A 21,262-nucleotide genomic window follows, 5' to 3' on the forward strand; every position below is an offset into this window, starting at 1 on the left:
GTTGTTGTTTGTTTTTTGTTACTTTGTGTTTTGGTACTGGGAATTGATCTCAGGGGCTCTTTACCACTGAACTACATTCCAGTTCTTTTTTTTTTTTTTGCAACAAGGTCTCACTAAATTGCAGAGGGTCTCATCTAGAAAGTAATAAGTTTCTTTTTCTTTTTCTTTTTTTTTGATACTGGGGATTTAGGGGCACTTTACCTCTGAGCTACATCCCAGTCTATCTATCTATCTATCTATCTATCTATCTATCTATCTATCTATCTATATTAGACTAATATTTTTAACATTAATAATTTTATAGTGACATAACTTACTATAGAAAGTTTGAGTCAGTCTTCTCTAGTGTACAGTGTATTCTTTTGCCTTTATATTTGTGTCTTCCTTTGTTTTAGCACAGTTTTCCTGAATTATATTTTAAAATATTTATTCCATACAGTTGTATGTCCAAAATGAATTTTCCTTTGCATGCTATATCTGTCATTTTCTCTCTAATCCTAATCTCTCTTTTTTTAAACCTTGCTATTCTCATTACTGGCCTCTCTTTCCCTTCTTTTATTTTGCAGTATCTGTTTACTACTATCCTTGTCTCTAATTTATCTTACCTCTCTGTTATTCATTTTTCCCTCTCCTTTTCCCTTCTCCTTTTCCCTTGATGTCCTACTTCTTAATCTCTGTCTGGGATAAGGTGGGATTCTAAAGCAAGTTTATTTCTGTAGAAAGGGCATGTTTTGTGTTTGTGCACAGGGAAGAGGAAGAGGAAAACTAGGTATTCAGCCTCTTTTTTTCCCCTTCTCAGAACCCAGTCTCTAAGTTTTCAGCAACATCATGCAGTGCTTTAGCATTCTTACTGGGACCAGAGATGTTAGGATCATGAAGTGTCAGACTGGTCAACAATTGTTTAAAGTCATCCAGGCTTCATGGTAGAGATGACAGATTTCCAGGTCTAAGAGATGACCTGTTGTTGGTGAGGGGTTACTGTGAGGGCTGGGATTGTGGCTCACTGTAGAGCACTCATATATCACGTATGAAGCACTGGGTTCAATCCTCAGCACCACATAAAAATAAATTTAAAAAAAGGTATAGTTTCCAACTACAATTTAAAAACAAATTTTTAAAGTTGCTGTGAACAAGATTTGTAGGTTAATTTTTAAAAATCTGATCCTGTCTTTTGTGTAAAAGAAAAAAAAAAGAACAGCAAGTAATTGATTATATGTTATATATATATATATATATATATATATATATATATATATATATATATATATATATATTGTAATTTATTACTCTAGGTCAACTTTAATTTCAAATTAGACATTTCTGGAGAATATAAACCTTGCAACATACTCTCTCATAAACTATTTTGTAGATTTCAGAAAATAATCAGGTGCTAAATATGACTCAGAATAACTTCTACTAAATGCCTGATTTTGTGTTTGGGACACAAAATAATCTGCATTTCTTAATAGGAAGACTTTTCTCTATTATTTATTTTTGTGCATTATAACTTCTCATTGTTTGAGATCTTTCTCCAAGGAATCCTTCAAATAAGTGAAGCGTTTTGTTTGTCAAAATGGTGCCAGTGATACATATTAGTAGTAGTTAGAAGATACACATTTTGAGTAATTTTTCTAATAATGCTAGTTGTTTTATTCCCTACCATGTTTTTCTTCATTTATCCTTAAAGTAGAAAGTAGCATTCTTTTTAAAAGAAGAAACTTAGTCTTGTAAAACTCCTTAGAAATAGTCTGAATTTCCTAAGTTTGAGCTCTCAGATATTATGTAATATTGCAAGAAGAATATAGGAACATAAATAGCAAAACCTTTCTTACCTCCCTTTTTATGTTGTATTTCTATTTCAATTATAATTTATTCTGAATGGAAGACTACAGAGATTCATGTTGTATTAGAGAACTAATCTATTTGTCCTAATTTTGCATGTGGGTGAAACCTCAACTCCTTAACATAGGTTAGTTATACCACTTATTTGTGGCCCATTTTACTTAGTATTTTTTTTCTTTGTATCTATTTTAGATTGTGTGTGTGTGTGTGTGTGTGTGTGTGTGTAGTGTGTGTGTGTGTTTTCTTTTCAGATTTATAAATTGATAAGTAAAACAAAATAAGTAAAATGCAACCTTGAAAGAAATGTTATAAGTCTGTCTTGGACCAGAAAGGCCCACTGTCCCTTGTAATACAGAGTGTTCCACCAGTTGTCTAACATTTCACATGTGGTAGAAGTGGATGTTGTTATCTTAGAAATGAAATAGGTGTATTAAGAGTTTAAAATTTTCTTATGTTGATGCCAGTTTAACACATAACACGTATAGAAAACACTTAAGTTGTAAAAGAATTACCGCTTGTTAAAAAATATAACTTCTAGGTCTGGGGCTCTAACTCAGTGGCAGATATCTTGCGTAGCATGTATGAGGCACTTGGTTCGATCCTTAGCACCACGTAAAAATAAACATAAAATAAAGGCATGCTGTCCATCTACAACTATCAAAAAAATAATAGATAATATATTAACTTCTAGGCCCTATCTCTGGACATTGTAGCTTAGTTGTTCTGAAGTGAGGCCCAGGAATTAGCATTTTAACAAATATTATAATGCACATCTTCCTGAGCTTGCCCTTTAAGTAAAAACTATATAACTGAATGTTATGTGCAATAAATAAATAAAAGATAGAATTAGTTCTATCTTGTTGAAAAAGAAAAGGAAAAGCTCACATATGAACAAATTCCATATTAAAATCATTTTATGTGACATTGTGATTTTACTCCCGAAGAGGTAAGTTTCCTCTTCAGATATTTAGCATTCTAGGTTTTAAGATGTAAAAACACTTTTCTTTTATACCTAATGTAAAAAAGTGGATTTTTTTCTTTTCTTTCTTTCTTTTTTTTTTAAGAGGGAAGATTAGTCTTATATATCTTTGCGTTCAATACCTTTTCTAGTACCTTGAGTCTAAGAAATAGCAGGTTAGTAGGGTCAAAGTCTAGTTCCATTAAGGTCTTACAAAATTTTTTTGTGTTACTTGATAATTAAAAATATACATCAAGGCAAATGAAATATTTCTTTATGTACTCTCAAAATAGATGTGAAATGAATAATTTTGGACCAAGCCACAAATTATTATTAAATTGTTACACCTGAATAGATAAATTGCAAAGGAATGGTTATTACATCTATAGCCAAGTCCTGTTTAAGGGTTTTCATTTCTTTTTGAAAATTTTTTTTTTGTTTATTAAGACAATAAGTGTTTGTCATTTATGATTTTTAGAATATGTATATGCACCACAAATTTTGGGTGACTATTTTTCCAGATGTATTACCAAGCAGAGTTTTACATAGCCTGACCTTAGTTGTAACCACAGAATAATTTTTGCTTTTTTTTTTTTTTAAACAAGGCTTCTAATTTTTTTCTTTCTCAGTATTGTTGTCCAGAAATGATAAATAACTTTTTGGGACTGGCTAAAACAGAATTTTCAAATACAGCAAATACAAATAAGACTATTGATTCAGAGAAAGGAAAATTGATCATGTTAGTTAATGACTTTTATTATGGAAAACATGAAGAAGATGCCCAGGAAGAACAGAAGACTCACACAACCTTTAAACGCTTCAGTTGCTTGAAAATTCTAAAAAATAATATTAGGTATGTAAATATTTATTTTTATTTCTATTTGAAAATTGAAATGCTACAAATATAAATGTTGTATCTTTAGGTTACATTTTCCTATGCTATTCTAGATAAACAATTCTAATACTTTCTACTATAGACAAAGGCAGACTTTTTGTTTGTTTGTTCGTTGTTGAAAAGCTTTTGTCATTTCTTGTATTTTAGAATTTGACACCAGGATCTACTTATTTGTATTTCTTTCACATTTCTTAAGATGTACAAAGTTTATTTTAACTTAAAAGAAAAAAAAAGTTCATTTTGTTTTAGCAGTGAATCTTTTAGGTAGTTTACATTTTATTTTTCTTCAGTTATAGGAGAAAGCACTTCAAAAGTGTCCAGTTTTGAACTTCTTTATGCTAATCTTAATGCTCAAAGCTTTCAATTCATATTAAGAATATTTACCTAGTGGGAAAAGTGATCTATTTTGGGGGATGGGGTTACTAGTGATTCAATTCAGGGACACTCAACCACTGAGCCACATCCCCAGCCCTATTTTGTATTTTATTTAGAGATAGTGTCTCACTGAGTTGCTTAACACCTCGCTTTTGCTGAGCCTGGCTCTGAACTCGAGATCCTCCTGCTTCAGCCTCCCAAGCCTCTGGGATGATAGGCATGTGCCACCAAGCCCAGCCAAAAGCAATGTGTTTTAAAGGTATACCGTTTCTAGGAGATGTGTCTGCTTTGATTTTATAATTTGACACCTTTAACAATTAGAGATTTCATTCACAATGAAATTTTGAAGAGGTGTACACAAATGTTTTAAATTTTAGAAACTTACTTTGGAATTTTTGCATTACATGATATACTATAAAGATATCTTATGTAAGTGAGTAACAAGAATAAAATAACAAGATATATTGAATGGTATTTTTCATTGATTATATGGCATGACATTTATAGTATATAAGGTTACTTTCTACAATTTCATTATAAAAATTTTCAAATACTCATCAAAAATTTAAGTCTTATTGGACACTTCTACACTTACAACTTTTATTTTATTCTTAATATTTTACTGTACTTGCTTTATCATATTTTTCTTCCTTTGGACTATCTGACTTTTAATTTAATTTCAAAGTAAGTTGCAGATATCAGTGTACTTAGACAAGATATGTGTGTGTTTGTGTATACAAACATACATATATATATATGTATATTCCATTTACTCTTTATAACTATCACCTGTAGCATTTTTAAGCATGTACTTACACGCCTGGGCCCAGCATTTATTTGTTTTCTTGTCTTCTATGTTATGCTCCTATAATAATCATTAATGGTTGCTTTATGGTAGAACTTTTTCCAAGTTCTTTCCCATATCTTATATCATATGAATTTTCTCATTGTTTTACCTCCTTTGTGACACTGTTAACTGCCATCAAGAACTAGTGGTCCCCATTCTTTAACAAAGGGGAAGTTGTGCTTTGACATATAACACTGAAACAGTACTATAATAGAACTCTACCACCTATTTACATATTTTTACCATTTTAATAGTAAAATATGTCAGAAATCATGTTAATAGATGCAATGAGGGCTGGGGTTGTGGCTCAGTGGTAGAGCGCTTGCCTAGCACCTGTGAGGCCCTGGGTTCTGTCCTCAGCACCACATAAAAATAAATAAATAAATAAAAAGTATTGTGTCCAACTACAACTAAAAATATATATATTTAAAAAATAGATGCAATGATAAGCATGGAAGTGTGATTAACTGATTTAAGCTCCTTGTTCAAATTAAATATGACACATATCATATTACAAATTTTTTGAGCAACAAGTTTTTTTGTTTTTTTTTTTGCTTTTAAGATTAGCCATTTCCATTTCATATCAAACATGAAAATGGGAAATTTCTTTTTTCAGAAATTATTTCCGGAGACATAGGTCTATGTTATCAGAATATTTAGAAATTTTCAGCATGCTCCATTTGATAACATCCAGTGATTAAGCATTTAAAATATATTGGTTATCTGATAAATGTAACCTTAAAGTAAAGTACCTCATAACCAAAATTAAGTGTATTATATAACATTGCTTTTAATTTTTCCAGTAAAGCTGGAAAGGCAAATTATTTTTCAAGGATGGTAAGAAACAAACAGCTCAAGATTTCTACTCTGTTCTGTTATTATCATACTGTGATATTAGTATTTTACCCCTTACTTATCAATGAAAATAGGTATATTTCATTCTGTGAACATGATTCCAAAAAATTTGCCCTTTTAGTTTCTCCCATTTCCATCTGTTCATTTGAAAAATATGAACTCCAGATTGGGCTTATTTAATAATTGAGAAAATAACTAGCTGATTAAAGGATCCTTTATATAAATATACTTAAGTGCTTATGATTTTGAGCTAAAAGGTATTGGCTTTGCATATGTAAATACTTAACCAAGACTAGGACTTTTCTGGTAGGTGTTGTAGAGCTTGTGTTAAAGCCAAAGAAGAAAGATATTTTAAGGTGTATCATAACTTGCTGTAAAGAGTAGTGTGGTAGAGGTGTAAAAAAAGAGATATGTTATAACCTTCTTGATGATAGTTTTCCAGATTGATGACATTATCATCAATGTTAATAGTTGCAAGATTATTTCTTATAGGGCTTCAAAATGAGTAATTGTAAATAGCTGACCAGTCCAAAAATTGTTGTTTTGATTGAATAACTTTTATTTTCAAATTCAGCAAAAAGCTTCAGTAAGCTCTTCTAAATAAGTATTCTCATTTATACTACACTCTCTGCTGTTGAAGGTCATAGTTTCTTTTCATAAGGAGCCTTTTAGGGAAGCTGAAATAGCAGAATGTAAAACTGAAAAATGGACCTTTTTTATAAAGGGCACAGTCTGCAAGTTAAAATAAACATTATGTGCTAACAGTAAGCCAGTATCATTAAAAAAAAAAGTTCTTGTAATTGTAAGCATTGAAATTGCTATTACATGCATTTAGAAACCAAGACACAAGTAAAAATACCAGTAATTTGTCTTTTAAGTATTTCTATCAACTTTGTGGAAATAGGGAAGAAAGGTAGCTTTTTCCTCCTTTTTATTTGTGAGTTGTGATTCATTTTTCCATTCTTACATTACAAGAAATTGCAATTGTAGAAGTTATGTAGTAAATACAGATGAGTCAAAGAGGCAGTATAAATGCTTTTTTTTCCCAAAGATAGGGAACTCTAAATCATAACTGGATTCAGACAACTAAAAATTTAATTAGGAACATTTGTAGATATTTGGTTCAAGTTATAGATAGATGTGGAAGCCATCAAAAAGACCCTAAAATATAATTTTTCTCTCTCCTTATCAAAGAATAAATAAAAACAGTATACTTATTTGAAGAGAAAGAACTTTAAAATGTCATTAAAAAAATAACTTATTTTGAACTGAACCTGGTGGTACATACTTGTAATCCCAGTGACTTAGGAGGTTGAGGCTAGAGGATTCCAAGTTGGAGGCCAGCTCATCAATTTATGAGAGACCTAGTCTAAAAATAAAAAGGGCTGGAGGTATATTTCACTGGTAGAGCACGCTGGGGTTCAATCCCCAGTAAACCTGCCTCCCAGTCTTGGACTCATTCCTCTAAGGAAACAATGATTTATATAATTTTTTGCACACAATTTCAGGGCTTCCCAACCCCCTGATCTCTCTAAAAACTGTATTTTTGTGATAATATCTTAAATTCATAAATCTCCAAATAATAGTTAACCTAGCTTGAAGAAATGATATTTGAAATCTTCTGAGGCTGTTTTCTAGGGATTATATTTAGCCAGAACATTCCTGTTCCTTTACATACAGGCATCACTGATGTGAGTAGCCATTTATCTAGTTTGTTGGCTACTGCTTTTCAAACTTTAACTTATGTAAGAACCACTGAAAAACTTGTTAAGGCAGTTTCCTGGATCCCACTGCCAGAGATTAATTCAGTAGGTTTGTGAAGAGCCTACGATTTTGCATTTCTAAATAAACTCTCAGGTGATGGTGATACGGTTTTCTGTGACTTTCAGATATAGTGTGCTAAACTACTTCTGGTTTTCTAGTACAGAAAGCTTTCCTTATTGGCTACAATGTTTGGTTAATGGTTTTTTGTTCTGTGATTAGAGGAAGCATTAAGTTATGAGTTCTGCTTTTTTTCTTAAACCTCTACTAACAATTACAAAGAACTGTCTAGATGTTTGAATTTACAGATGGTAAACAGTAATATTTAGCTGAAATAGTGTGTACTTTCTAGATCAATTGAATTCTGTTCCCCTGCCTCTATACCAGCATGCTAAGATTATTAAAAAGTTATTTTCAAAAAGTTGATTTCTAATAATAATTCAGATTGTAGCAAAATTAATTTGTTAATAAAAATTTAGAATTATTTTAAATGTATAATAAATGAAAAATTTAGTTTGTTTTTTAACTCTTTGAGCATTTCCTTTTTACATAATGGTGAGGTATTGATCATCTAAGTATATGCTTAGGGAGAAAAGTGTGTGTCATTAGGAATTAAAAGCAAAATGGAATATCAGATCAAATGTTAAATTAAACAGAGTTAATGGTTCAGTATTTATTCTGTAGTCTTTTAAAAACTAGAAACTTAAGTACAGACTTGAAATATGTTTATAAATTAATATAATTATTATTATGAAATAATAGAATTCTATACTAAAATTATTAAAATGTCTTCTGTCCCTCCAGCTTTCACAGTACTCGTCCAAGTAAAAGGTTTTGTATATTTAAGGAGCATTCTGAAGACCTCAGGTAACTAGTTGATTTTTTTTAATTCTTTCTACTAAACAATGGTTATAATTTACATTCTTTCTTGCATAACAAATTTATTGAAATATAATTCACATGCTGTACAATATGCATTTAACAATAAAATTAATAGGTTATGGTATTGTGCTATATTATACTATACAGTATAGTATAGCATCCAAACCTATAATAGTTATAGTATTATACTGTACTGCTGCTGTACAGCAATGACCACAGTTAATTTTAGTACATATTGGTCATTCCAAACAGAAACCCTTTCCCCATTCATTAGTGGTTATCCCCATTTCTTTTCAACTCTCCCCATTACTAAGCAATCATGAATCTACTTTGTGCCTATGTAGATTAGTTCATTCTAGATATTTTCTACAAATGGAATGATAGACTGTGTATATAGTCTTTTCCAACTGCATATAAAGGTTTATGTATATTGTAGCATGCATGTATGAATGCTTCATTTTTCAAAGTGCTGAATGATATTCCATATTATAAATATGTCATAGTTTAGCCATTCATTCAGTTCATTTTCACTTTAGGTTGTTATAATGCTACATTGTGAACATTTACATATTAGTTTTTATAAGGACATGTCTTTTTATTTTTCTTTAGTATATACTTAACATTAAATTTGCTGGATTTTATAGTACATTGATCCTTTTGAGGAACTGCTAAATTGCTTTTCAAAGTAGCCGCATTATTTACATTCCCACCAGCAGTGTATGAGGGTTCTAGTTTCTTCACAATCTTTTGTAACATTCGGTATTATATCTTTTTTGCTATAGCCATCCTAGTTGCTAGGAAGTGCTGTATCATTGTGGTTTGCACTTTTAAATTAAACTGTCTGGGAGTGCCAGTTTGGAAATCTGAGTGATTCCTAATGGATATTATATTGTTCCTTATAAGACCTGAGATATGCCATTAATCTCTTGGTAAATTTATTTCATTGGTGACAAATGGTGTTAAGATGAAATTCTCATGCATTTGCATTGTAAAATGAAAGGAAAAATCAGACCCACCAACAATATTTGAATATCAAAAAGTTACTTAAGATACCTATTAAAGTGACACTGTTAATTTTTGAAGCACATATATGAAACCACTGAAATTCTTGAAATCAGTAGTCTTCATAATTCTTTTTTGTTTGTTTCTTTTTCAAATAGAAGTATACATCTTAGCTTCTGTAAAGAAACTATGGATGAATGTTGATAATTAGCATTGGTTATACCACACACTGAATTCAAAATCCATTGAGCACCATTTTTTAAAATTCTGATTTCCTTTGTTTCTTTTTCTTTGTTTATTTTCTGCTTATGTTGCTATTCTCCTTGAAATAACAATATCTTTGTTCCACCAAACTAATTTATTGATAAGTATAGCCAAAGACTTGTTTGATGCTTTGGGTTCATGGAAAAGGAGGAAGAGGGAATGGCATTATGTCTTAGGATCTTTGTGTTTATTATCTCCTATGCATAGTTTACTCTTTCCCAGATATTATATGGTTATTCCTTTATCTCCACTCTGTCAGTGATCCTTTCCTTAATTACTGCATTTGAAATTGTATCCACTCTCCCCATGCTTCACTCTAGCACTTTTACCTCCTTTTAATATTTTTTTTCATAGTGCATTTGCAATACTGTATATTTTACTTTTTGTTTGTCTGTGGTCTGTGTTCTCTTACTACATTCTATGTGGCTTGTGTTTTTTTTTTTTTTGTTGTTGTTGTTCATTTGTTTTTGTTTTTTTAAGCCTAGCATATAGTAGGCATTCAGTAAATATTTGTTAAATAAATTAATGTATATGGAAAAAATATGTATTTGGACAAAAGGTCCCATTTATGATGCTGAGCCAGTAGCTCACAGGAAGATAAAAATAATGGTTCAATATTAAAACTTTTAGTCTCATTAGAGTGTTTATTGTATTCAGAGAAATTGATTGTTACTTGAGGTACTGCCTTAATAAAGACTTTTATAAGAATGAATAGGATTTATTGCATTTTAAAAATCAGATTTTAATTTGATTTTTACCTCATTGTTGTCTAGCTCAGTTGTGTGTTAGTTTTTTAAACAAATTATCTGATTTTTTTAAAGGTCTGCAGTGTTTTTCTCTCAACTACCATTATGTCTCACATTGGAATTGGTCAATTTCTGTGAGTGGAACTTAGCATATTTATAAAATTCCATATCCCCCAATCTTTGTAATTACTTATTGAAATGGAATACTTTTTATTGTGTATATTATGTGTATTATGCATTTATCATGTATGTATTGTAGCAGGTTCTGTGTAGATGATAGGGATAAAGCAATCTTGGAACTAGCCTTCAGGGAATGTTGTTCATTAGGTGGGAAATAAAGTATGAACAGAAGTAACTATGGATTTTAATAAGTGCAATAAGTTATTTCAGAGAAGTGAGAGATTACTTGGAATGATCTGGATAGGAATTAGGTTTACCTTGTTTTTAAGGATGAGTGTTTTTTTTTAACTGGCAGAAGAAGCAGAGAGATCTTCTAGTTGGAGAAAATAGCACAAAAGTGCAGAAATGAAAAAGAGAAGGCATACAGAAAGTATGGCTAGTAGTAAATGGATGGAACATGATGTTTGTGTGATAGTAATGGATTAAAGTCTGTAGCAACAATTTTGAGCTTACAATCATATTGGAATGCATTGAAAATTAAACTTAGAAAATTTGGACTTAATTCAGAGGGCACTGGAGAACCATTAGTGTTTTGTGTAGATTCAAGTGATACTGAAAGAAAGTTGAATTCAGGGACATACAAGGTGAGTTGTAGGTGCATAAATCATTTAGATTAGGGATCTGAATTAAGGTGGTGAGGTGGTATTACATTGTGTTTATGATGTAATATGGGCTCTGGAATCAAAGTGCATAATTTTACGCCTGATTTTGACCTTTACCAGCTCTATGTCCTTGGTAGGCTACTAAGCTAACTCTGTACTGTATAAAAGGGTAATAATTATAACACTTAATTCTTCAGGTTGTTGTAAGATTTAGATGAGATGATATGTTTAAAAGCAGCCTGGCACAGATAAGTACTCAATAAGTTGTTAATATTATAAAATGCTTGACATATTAAATGTTTTAAGAAAGGAGAAAGTCATAGGTGACTATGGTTTGAGCTTTAGTGTCAAGTGAAATGGGACCATAAGAAAGTCAGGAGGAGATGATTTGGGGAGAAAGCAGATGATTTTAGATTTGATGTGCCAGTGAATTCTCTCAGTGCACATATATATCATGCTATTAGAATAGAACTTAAGGAGGAGAAATCAGTCTGAAGTATCCTGTTTGTTTGTATTCATATACTGGTGTAACATATATATTATGTAATGAACATCAAATATATGAACATTGAATGTATATACTTTGTATTAAACTGATAATAACAGTGATCAGTTAAATGATCAATTTTTTCACCTAAACAAAATTTAGGTGAAACTTTGATTTATTAGAGAGATTCCAAAGACTCTTATAGACCCTTAAGTAGAGGAGCAACAGGCAGAGCAAATAAGGAAAACAAAAAGTCATCAAGAACTTACTTTAGTTCTCTCTGCTTTGATCTGCTAAGGCAGCACAATGCTGTCTTATTTTCTCTGGACTTGGGTTTCTTTCTGCTTTCTCTGTACAGACCATCTTTTCTCTACTAATGACCCAACTATAATATTCCCAGACTCACATATTTTCCCAAATCAAGAAATTTGATTAAAAATTCCAATTACAAATCCCTGTTTAAAAACAGATTGAGTTAGTCATGCCATCCCTTTTTAAATTATCTATATCCAGTGGAATAGGCAGTAGCCTGTTCTTTACCAGTGAAACTCTTTTTAGTATGTATGAGGGCAGTTTGTTCATAGAAAAAATTGTAGTTAGTTATTTAAGCTAAGTATTTTACATTTTAACTTTCTTTAAGCTTTTAAGTCTCCATACTCCATTTAGAATTTTAGAAATACTCCATTTAGAATTTGAGTACTTTTTAGTAATCACTTTCTAGAGGAACTTTAATTTAATGTAAGATAAAGTTCATTTAAATTGAACAGACTGAATTTTTTTCAACAGTGACATTTAAGTTCAAATTACTTTAAACAATTTAGTGTCATTTATCCATTAAATATACTTGATTTTCTTTTAAACGGCACTTCAAATGCTTGACCCAACTAGCTCCCAATTGCTTAACATTTTAATAAATCTAATAAGTTCAATTATATAGTGGCTTTCTAAGTTCTCTGAACCATCTCAATATTTTTACAGTCTTAATAATGTTTAAGATACTTTTCAACTAAAAGTCACGAGATCAAACACATTTTAAATATGAATCTTAAGGCCATTGACACATAACTTTAACATGCCAATTATGTTTAAATACTTCAGATAGCAAATGTTATTCAGTTTAATTCAGTGAGTATAAGAACTATTCTAGACTCAGAAAAAGTTTTTCATGATTTTGGGACTTGTTTCCTAACTTCCTTTGAAAGTCCTTAATCATTTCATGTGTTATTTAAGAATCAAGAACATATTGGAGTTCTCCCTGCTTTGACCTGCTAAGGCAGCATGATGCTGTCTTTATTTTCTCTGGACTTGAATTTCTTTCTCCTTTCTCTGTACAGCACTCACAAGTTTTGTTAAAGAGAATGAGTAGTATAGGCCCCATCAGGTAGGCAATAGCATTCACAGTGCTGGGATGATGAGGATTCCAAATTTGTGGACTCCAACATTTTTATTAACTATGTCAGTTAATTCCATGTTAAATAATAACCACCCTTGGAAGATCATGCTAAAACCTTGGCATGTAGTGGCAGGTATCATACTATACTTCTAAATACTTTATAATTTTCTTCTAATTTTGTCCTCAACTAAATAAAACACTAGGTTATAAATTTCATTCAAGTACTGACTGGCTTTTTTGTTGTTGTTGTTCATAATAACAGTGATACAGTTGTATAGACAACCTCAGTAAATATATATTGAGTGAATGAATGCTATTCTCACTTTGCAGATGGGCAGAGGAACAAATAGAATGTGACTTGCCTATATTATTGCAGATTGTTAATGGAACCTAGACTGGTTGTAGGTCTTTTGACTGGTACAAAAGATAAATATTTATAAAACATAAATACTCTATGTAAATAAGTAGTAGCAAAATTTGGACATAGCTGTACCATTTTATAGAGAATCATTTCAGTTTCATCAAATTTATATAACAAATAAGTTACATTTATTACACAAAAAGATAATTTGTGGAAAAATAATCATTGAACTTGTATATAGATTTAACAACAGATAAAAACTTTTCTTTTATGCTATTTTTTTAATAGGGGCATTACTCTAGTGTGCCTTAATTGTGATTTCCTAACTGATGTTTCTGGCTTAGATAATATGGCTGCACACTTAAGTCAACATGAAACCCATACTTGCCAAGTTGTAGTAGAGAAAGGTACGTATATATAACTGTGCACTTGTGGATTTTGTTATTTATTCCATTATTTTTGGTCAAACACAATATGAACTCTTTACTAAATTATTACTCTCATCATAGTTCATATGCTGTTGTAAATATAAAACTTTTCTTCTAATTTCAGTTTCTGTCTGTATCCCAAATTCTGAACATCTTTCTGAGTAAGTTTAATTTTTTCAGTGCATTTTACTTTGATGGATTTTAGCACTTACTGCATTTTTAAGTGTATCATTAATAGCAATGAAAAATATTTTTTAAATGTTTTTTAAACCTGCTTGTTGAAATAGGTTCCTGCTCTGTGGAGCTCGTTACCTGGTGCAAGACAAGTTGGAATTTCCTAAGTTCAAAGTTCTGAGATATTTTCTTACACAAAGCCAGTCAAGCAGCCAAGTTTATGACACTAGCTTTCATTATTCAGCTCTGTTCAGCTTGTAAATGGGTTCAGATTCCTGTTCTACTTTATCTTTGTGTCAAGTTGACATATCTTAACATACATTTTTTTTCTCCAGTTGGTTTTCTCTAAAAATAACTTATTGCTATGGTCTTTTCTTACTTTGCTTAAAATAATTTGTGTTTCTCTCTACTGCACTTGCCTTCAGAGTAATACATTCCAAGTGATATGGTTGTTTGTCTTCTGTTTTGTCTGCTTCTTAATTTCATGTCTTAAGTTTTTGGACCAGATGATTGTCCTTTTTCTCATTTGTTGTCTATCATTGCGCTATCTTTTTTATCAGGTGCAGAATCAGCCCAGATATTTCAAAAAATATCCAGGGAACACCTGGACAGTGCCCCCCTTCGATGGACACAACTGATGACTGTGTATAAACTATATTATCACCTGTAACTTTATTTTTTAAAAATTGGTTTGACTAAAGCAGGACAAAGCTTGCTAATTATTGTAGGTAATTAGTTGAATTTGTGTGACACTAATAGGTTTTAGCTTAAGCCTGATCTTTCTTTACCATCAAGTTATTCTAAATAGTTGATTTGCCTCATCAGCTATTGCCATGTCACATGTTTATGCTTTTTGGTTACTGTTGAATAGGTCTAATTTTTAGATTGAGTCTATTGTCATTCTTAGAAAATGACTCTTAAGCTATAGAAACTTGGATTCTTGCATTATTGTCACATTTTGGCAAAACATCTTGCCTATATTTTAGATGATGGTCAATACTTTGAAGAAGAATGAAGTAGGGAAGAGAAATACAGGAATATGGGGTAGAAATTAGGAGACCACCATTTTAAATCTGGTATCAGGGAAAACTTCGCAGACACATGACATTTTGAGTAGAGGCTTTTACCTATTTTTAAATTGAATTATCTCTTACCTATTGAGTTGTAGGTGTTCTTTGTGTACTACAGATAAAAGTTCTTTATTTTTACAATATTTTCTCCCAATCTGTTGCCTAATTTTTGAAAACAGGATTATTTTAATTTAGTCTCCTTTATTCTGATTATTAGTATTTATTTATTTATTTTAAAATATTTATTCTTAAGTTTTAGATGAACACAATATCTTTATTTTACATTTATGTGGTGCTGAGGATCGAACCCAGTGCCTTGTGCATGCTAGGCAAGCACTCTACCACTGAGCCACAACCCCAGCCCTGATTATTAGTATTTAACCAGGAGTTGAAAGCTATCCTTTTTTTTCCTGACAAGAATCCTGCTTAGGGGCTGGGGCTGGAGCTTGGGCTTATTGGTAGAGTGCTTGCCTAGCACGTGCAAGGCACTGGGTTCCATCCTCAGTATCACATAAAATAAATACATAAAATAAAAGGTATTGGTTCCAACTAAAACTAAAAAAATAACAAAACAAAAACTATTTAAAGAAAAAAAAAGAATCCTGCTTAGGTTGATAGCCACTCCTAGCAAATTATATGTAGAAATATTCAAATAAAGAAACTATTACACTATAACTTCCCTGAACTCAGGGATGTATAGTTGACATTGCTAAGGGTGTATAGACCGTGAATTCCTGTAAGAGTCTACATAGGTCAGCAAGAGTTAAAAAAAAGAAAGCAAATACAGAAAAAGGACAATGGGCCATATTTATTTGTACCTTCTCCTGCATAAGAATTCATAAAAATGTGAGACTATGAGTCAGTGAATGACATTTTAGGAAAATATATTGTGTGGTTTCCAGCTTTGGAAGCAAGTAAGTAAATGGATGAAAATTTGACTGAGTAACATGGTGGAGCTATCTTAGCAAATGTTAAGATTTTTTGTAAGAATTTCTTGCTTAATGATAAAGGATGCAGACTTTTCATAAAGAGGATAGAGGCCATTGAGAATACTACTTGATCTTTAAGGATATGATTGCATAGAATAGAACTCCTATCTAGTTCTTGTTTTTTTGGAACTGTGATGAACTTCTTCTTTAATTGCCTTTTCTACCTAGCACTTGCTGTCATTCCTACTCCCAGACCTCAACCAGAATAGCAATCTTATTTTCAAAATATTTTGCTAGCTTTTTTTTACATATACCATAAAACTCACTATTTTAACGTGTACAGTGAAGTGGTCTTTAATGTATTCACAATGTGTTATAACCATCACTATTGTAATTCCTAAAAATTTCTCCCACTCCAAGAAGTAACTTCATACCTGGTATCAGTCATTCTAAATTTTTCCATAACCTGGAAACCACTCATCTGCTTTCTTTCTCTATGAATTTACCTTTCCTGGACATTTCATGTAAATGGAATCATATAATATGACCATTTACATCTGACTTCTTTTTATATAGCATAATCTTTTTGAAGTTCATTCATAACTGTAGCTAGCATATTATGTGAGTTTCATTCCTCTTTATGACTGAATAATAGTCTACTGAATATATGTACCACGTTTTGTTGATGGACATTTTGGTTTTATGACTTTTTGATTATTACAAATAATGCTGCTGTAAACATTTGTGTACATGTGCTTTGTGTGAACATTTATTTTTAGTTCTTTTGGATATATCCATTAAGGAGTTTGATGGAGCATACAGTTCCTCTGTATTTAACTATATTAAACTTTTCCATAATGGCTGGCACCAATTTACATTCTCATCAGCAATGTATGGGGGTTCCAGTTTTTTCCGTACTCTCCCTACGCCTATTATTTTCTTCATCTCTTTAAATTATATCCATCTGCATGGGTGCTAAGTAATTATTTTATGATTCTGATATGCATTTCCCTGATGTCTAATGATACATAATATCTTTTCATGTGTTTATTGGCCATTTTTATAACTTGTTTAGAAATATGTCTAATCAAATACTGTGTCTAAAATTGGTCTCTTTTTTTTTCCTCTCTTTCTTCATAAGAGTAAGTCTTTGCCTTTTGCTGTCTCAGAAATAGCTTTGGATCTTCACCATTGAGCTTGGACTAGCATCATAAATTCATCCTGGAAAACTCACTCAAGGCCTACCTGCCATTTTTAGATATGATGATAACTGGGCAAGCAGTATTTTCTGTTTTTGATTGGTGGACGGCTTTTCTTTATTTTCCATTTAAAAATGTTTCAAAAGCATATTTTGATGGAGTTATTGTCATGGCTGTAATTTGGATTTGGGCAAATCTCATTGGGAAATGAATTATGATAGAATGATAACGTATCTATGGTTGATATATTATTGGTGCTCACTGGAAGTGTTAAAGTAGAATCTGGACAACTATTTATTGGTTGTTTATAGAAGAAATTAGTGCATAGTAAAGAAAGTTGAATTATGTGCTTTTTGAGATTCTTTGCAGCTCTAAGATTCTGAAATTCGTCCCAGTGAAATGGTATAAAAAGTATCTTATTTCATCATTATTTTGTACAAACTTTTTTTTTGTAAAAAAGTTTGATTCTCAGGGTAATGTAGATTTGCCTTGAAAATGTGGAATTACTTCAATAACATAACAAAGTATTATGCACTTTATTGTTTTTAAGAGATTTAATTTGTTTTACTTTGTTGCAGTTGAGATAGTATGCTTTCAGTTCTAAAAAAAAGTTTTCTTCTTACAGATTAGCAAGACATCTACAAAAAGAGGCCCAAGCTCAACACAACAATTCTGAATCCACAGAAGAGCAAAAGGTACCATCAAATAATATCTAGATATATTCAATTCCAAATGAAATTGCTCTTGAGTCCATTAAGCAGAAAAATAAACAAAAAACTGTTATATTTAAGTAAAAAAAATCAGATTGATTATGCTTTGCCTAACATTAAGTGAACATTTATACAGATATATAACTTATCACTTAATGAATTACTTTAGTTAACTATTTAGGCCTTATTTAACTCTAATGGAAGTCATCCACACTTTTAGTTGAAAAGCGTGGGTAACCCAAAGACTGGAGTTTGTTCCGAGTCACTTGGAAAAACAGAAGGATTGGGAATAAGTGCATTCCACCTCAATGCTTAACTCTGAATTTTCATAACTCTTTATGTATCACCTCTCAAAGCAAAACAGAAAACACACACAAAACCCCCCAAACTAAAAAACAAATGGAAAAAAAAATTAGCTCAAGTCAAGAAGTTGGCGTACAGATCTGTCAGCTAAATAAATATATAAGATTGCAAAATGTTTCAGTACTGTTCTTTATTCCTTGAATTAAAATTTTTGTATATCAAGTTGATTCCCTGATAGAGATTATGTAAAAGGGGATACTTTAAAGTAACTTCATTCTAAAAGAAGAGAAGAAATGGGAGGAAACAACTCCCATTTTCTCCTGGCTCAGAGTAACTAGTTTTAAGTCAATTTTTAATCCTGTAGATAGTGAAAAATATGTGTTAGTCTTTTCCTCATCTCTTAAGAAAAGGCAGTGTGAAAATCCTGGTGACCTAATTCACTCTTATTAATACTTTTCTTTTTTTGCACAATGGGAAATGGGAGTAATTTTTTGCATAACTTTTTAATTAAACCTAAGCAAGTTTTTAGTCCATATGCCTGTGTTTATTAATTCTTAGTTACAGGAGTTTGGGGAGAAAAAGCCCCCAGAGGGTTAGCTGTATTTCTTGCCCAAATATATTTGTATTTTTAAAATATTTAAAATCTACTTCAAAAAAATTATGTTACTGCAATTTAAAAGGGTGTTTTTCTTTTTTCCTTAATAAGTGCTAATATCCACAATAGATTTAAGAGACTTAGGATCTTAGTCCTGGAAAATAATTATCACAAAAGAAATAGCTGATATGCTTAAGGAAAGGAACAAAGACTGTACACTATACCACTTCTATAAAATTTGTGAAGTCTGTCTAGGAGTTGTTTATGAAATGATCAGCCGGCATCATTGAATTAAGACTTAAAATATCTAAATCTTGATGAATAGAATCTTAGATATCAAGGTACATAAATTAATAGTTAATGAAGTATGTTATAAATATGAAGACAAAATAAAAAAATGTAAAAAAGTTTTAATGATCCCATATTTTAGTCACCTGTTTGCCTTCAGTTAGTTAGATTTCTCCAGCATTTGTTGCTCAGGAGTAGAACCACATGGCCTGAGATTAAAGTCTTTTGACCTCCTAAAACATTCTAAAATTACAAAACAAACAGGTTAATATCAAAAAATGAACCTTGTTAAGTGATGAGGAAAAAATTGACTTTTTCTTGATTTTTTTTAGTATTCTGAGACTAGAGTTGGTGTTGATAATGCTATTGATTCTTTAATTTATAGCTGTTCAGCTTGTCTTTGGTTATAAAGACCCCCAGATCTTGTACTCCAAAAGATCCAGGAGGCTGCAGGTCCTAGAGGAGAGAGCTGAGACCTAGAGTTAGAAGACTGAAGTCTTGCATCCTGGCTTTGGCTCTGGGCCTGATTTTCCTTATATAAGAAATGAGAGATTAGAGAACTCTTAAGTGACTTTAAAAGGTCTTTCCTTCCTAAAACTCCAGTGACCTCTACATGTGAAGTGGTCTGTACCTACTCCTCTCCTGGAAGCCTGATTTCTGAGGAACATATTATTTATAATACCTGCCCAGGAGGCATTTCTGGCTGCCAGGTGTAACTGCAGACAGAGCTTCTGTCTGCCTGTCTATTCCTTGGTCTTGAAGAAGGACCCCAAGTCATTCTGTTCTACTATATAAGGCAAGTTATATGCATTTAAAGGTTTAAATTTCTGTGAAAATGCAAGTGAAATATTCACAACAGACAGAAACACTCATATTGATGTGTAGGCCTTATATGATTGTTCCATAAGAAAAAAATTATCAAAGTCTTCAGTTAATAATGATTAGAAGAGAGAGGTCTTCAAGACATGTTCTGGGAAACACTGCTCTTAAAAATTAATAGATTGTGTCTGTGTGTATGTGTGTGTGTCTGTGTGTTGTGCTAAGAATAGAACCCAGGTCCTCATGCTAGGCAAGCAAGCACTCTATATATCAGTAAGCTACATCCCCAGCCCAATAGGCATTACTTGCACACAGTTTGTGACTTCTCTGGACTTTTAATATTCTAATGTGTATGTTGGATATTTTAAAGAGTTTGGTTGTGCAGTATTTTAAAAATTATTTGCTTTTGAAAAGCTCCCCTCCTTTCTTTACAGAATATTTCATTGGATCTAGTGTTCTGAAGAACATAATACAGGAAATTTTGACACATACTGTTAGATCTGCATTAAATATTATGCCTGTACATAAGCTGGAGAGAAAACTGAATTTATTTTTCTCCAAAAAGGAAAATAGAAAATGCTTTTAACCTTATTCTTTGAAAAAACGTTGTTTTATTTTGAGTTATATTTCTTATGCTTATACTATTTCATGTATTGATAGCAGTGACGAGTTATATAATTATGCCAACCATTCAGTAGTTAGTGGAACTTTGAAAAATGTTTTTGGTATTTAAAAACCAATCTTATTACTAAAGTGCTTTCTTTATGAAACTTTTTGCTGTCTAGTTCACAGTGAGCTCTCAAATATATTTGATGAATAAATGTTTTATTAAAATAAATCCTAATTTTTAAGAGAATAACATATTTTTCCAATGTTTATTTTACATCTAAAGAATTCTAAATAGAACTACTAATCTGTCTAAACCAAATTAATTGGTGATAGAATAAAAACTTCACATTTATTTTCTATTTTTAATATTCTCAAAGATCTCTAGTTAAAACAAGAGTTTATGATTCTTATTTGATCCTCCCTCACAATTAGTTCCCTTAGCTTTCATTTCAGTTTTCAATAGTTTTGTCATTATAACAACTGGGTTTAGTGGCCAACAAAAAGCTGCCAAAAGCTTTCATTCCATGAAATTCCCTACTTTGGTGTAGTAGATTTTCTCATGTAAGATTCTGGACAAAATAGAACATCCTGTCTCATGACACTTAGAAAGTTTTTCCCTGTTTTGAGTCAAACTTGGTGGTAATGAGAATCACAGCACTATATACTGGTTTTATGTTTTATCGATTCC

The 21,262-nt window shown here is 31.4% G+C and overlaps 1 pseudogene; it reads left to right on the forward strand.

The window, feature by feature from the left end:
• Positions 1-21,262, forward strand: part of LOC143386181 (axin interactor, dorsalization-associated protein-like) — an 83,125-nt pseudogene that overhangs the window by 29,752 nt on the left and 32,111 nt on the right.

The sequence above is a fragment of the Callospermophilus lateralis genome, unplaced genomic scaffold, assembly GCF_048772815.1.
Source record: "Callospermophilus lateralis isolate mCalLat2 unplaced genomic scaffold, mCalLat2.hap1 Scaffold_98, whole genome shotgun sequence".
NCBI lineage: Eukaryota > Metazoa > Chordata > Mammalia > Rodentia > Sciuridae > Callospermophilus > Callospermophilus lateralis.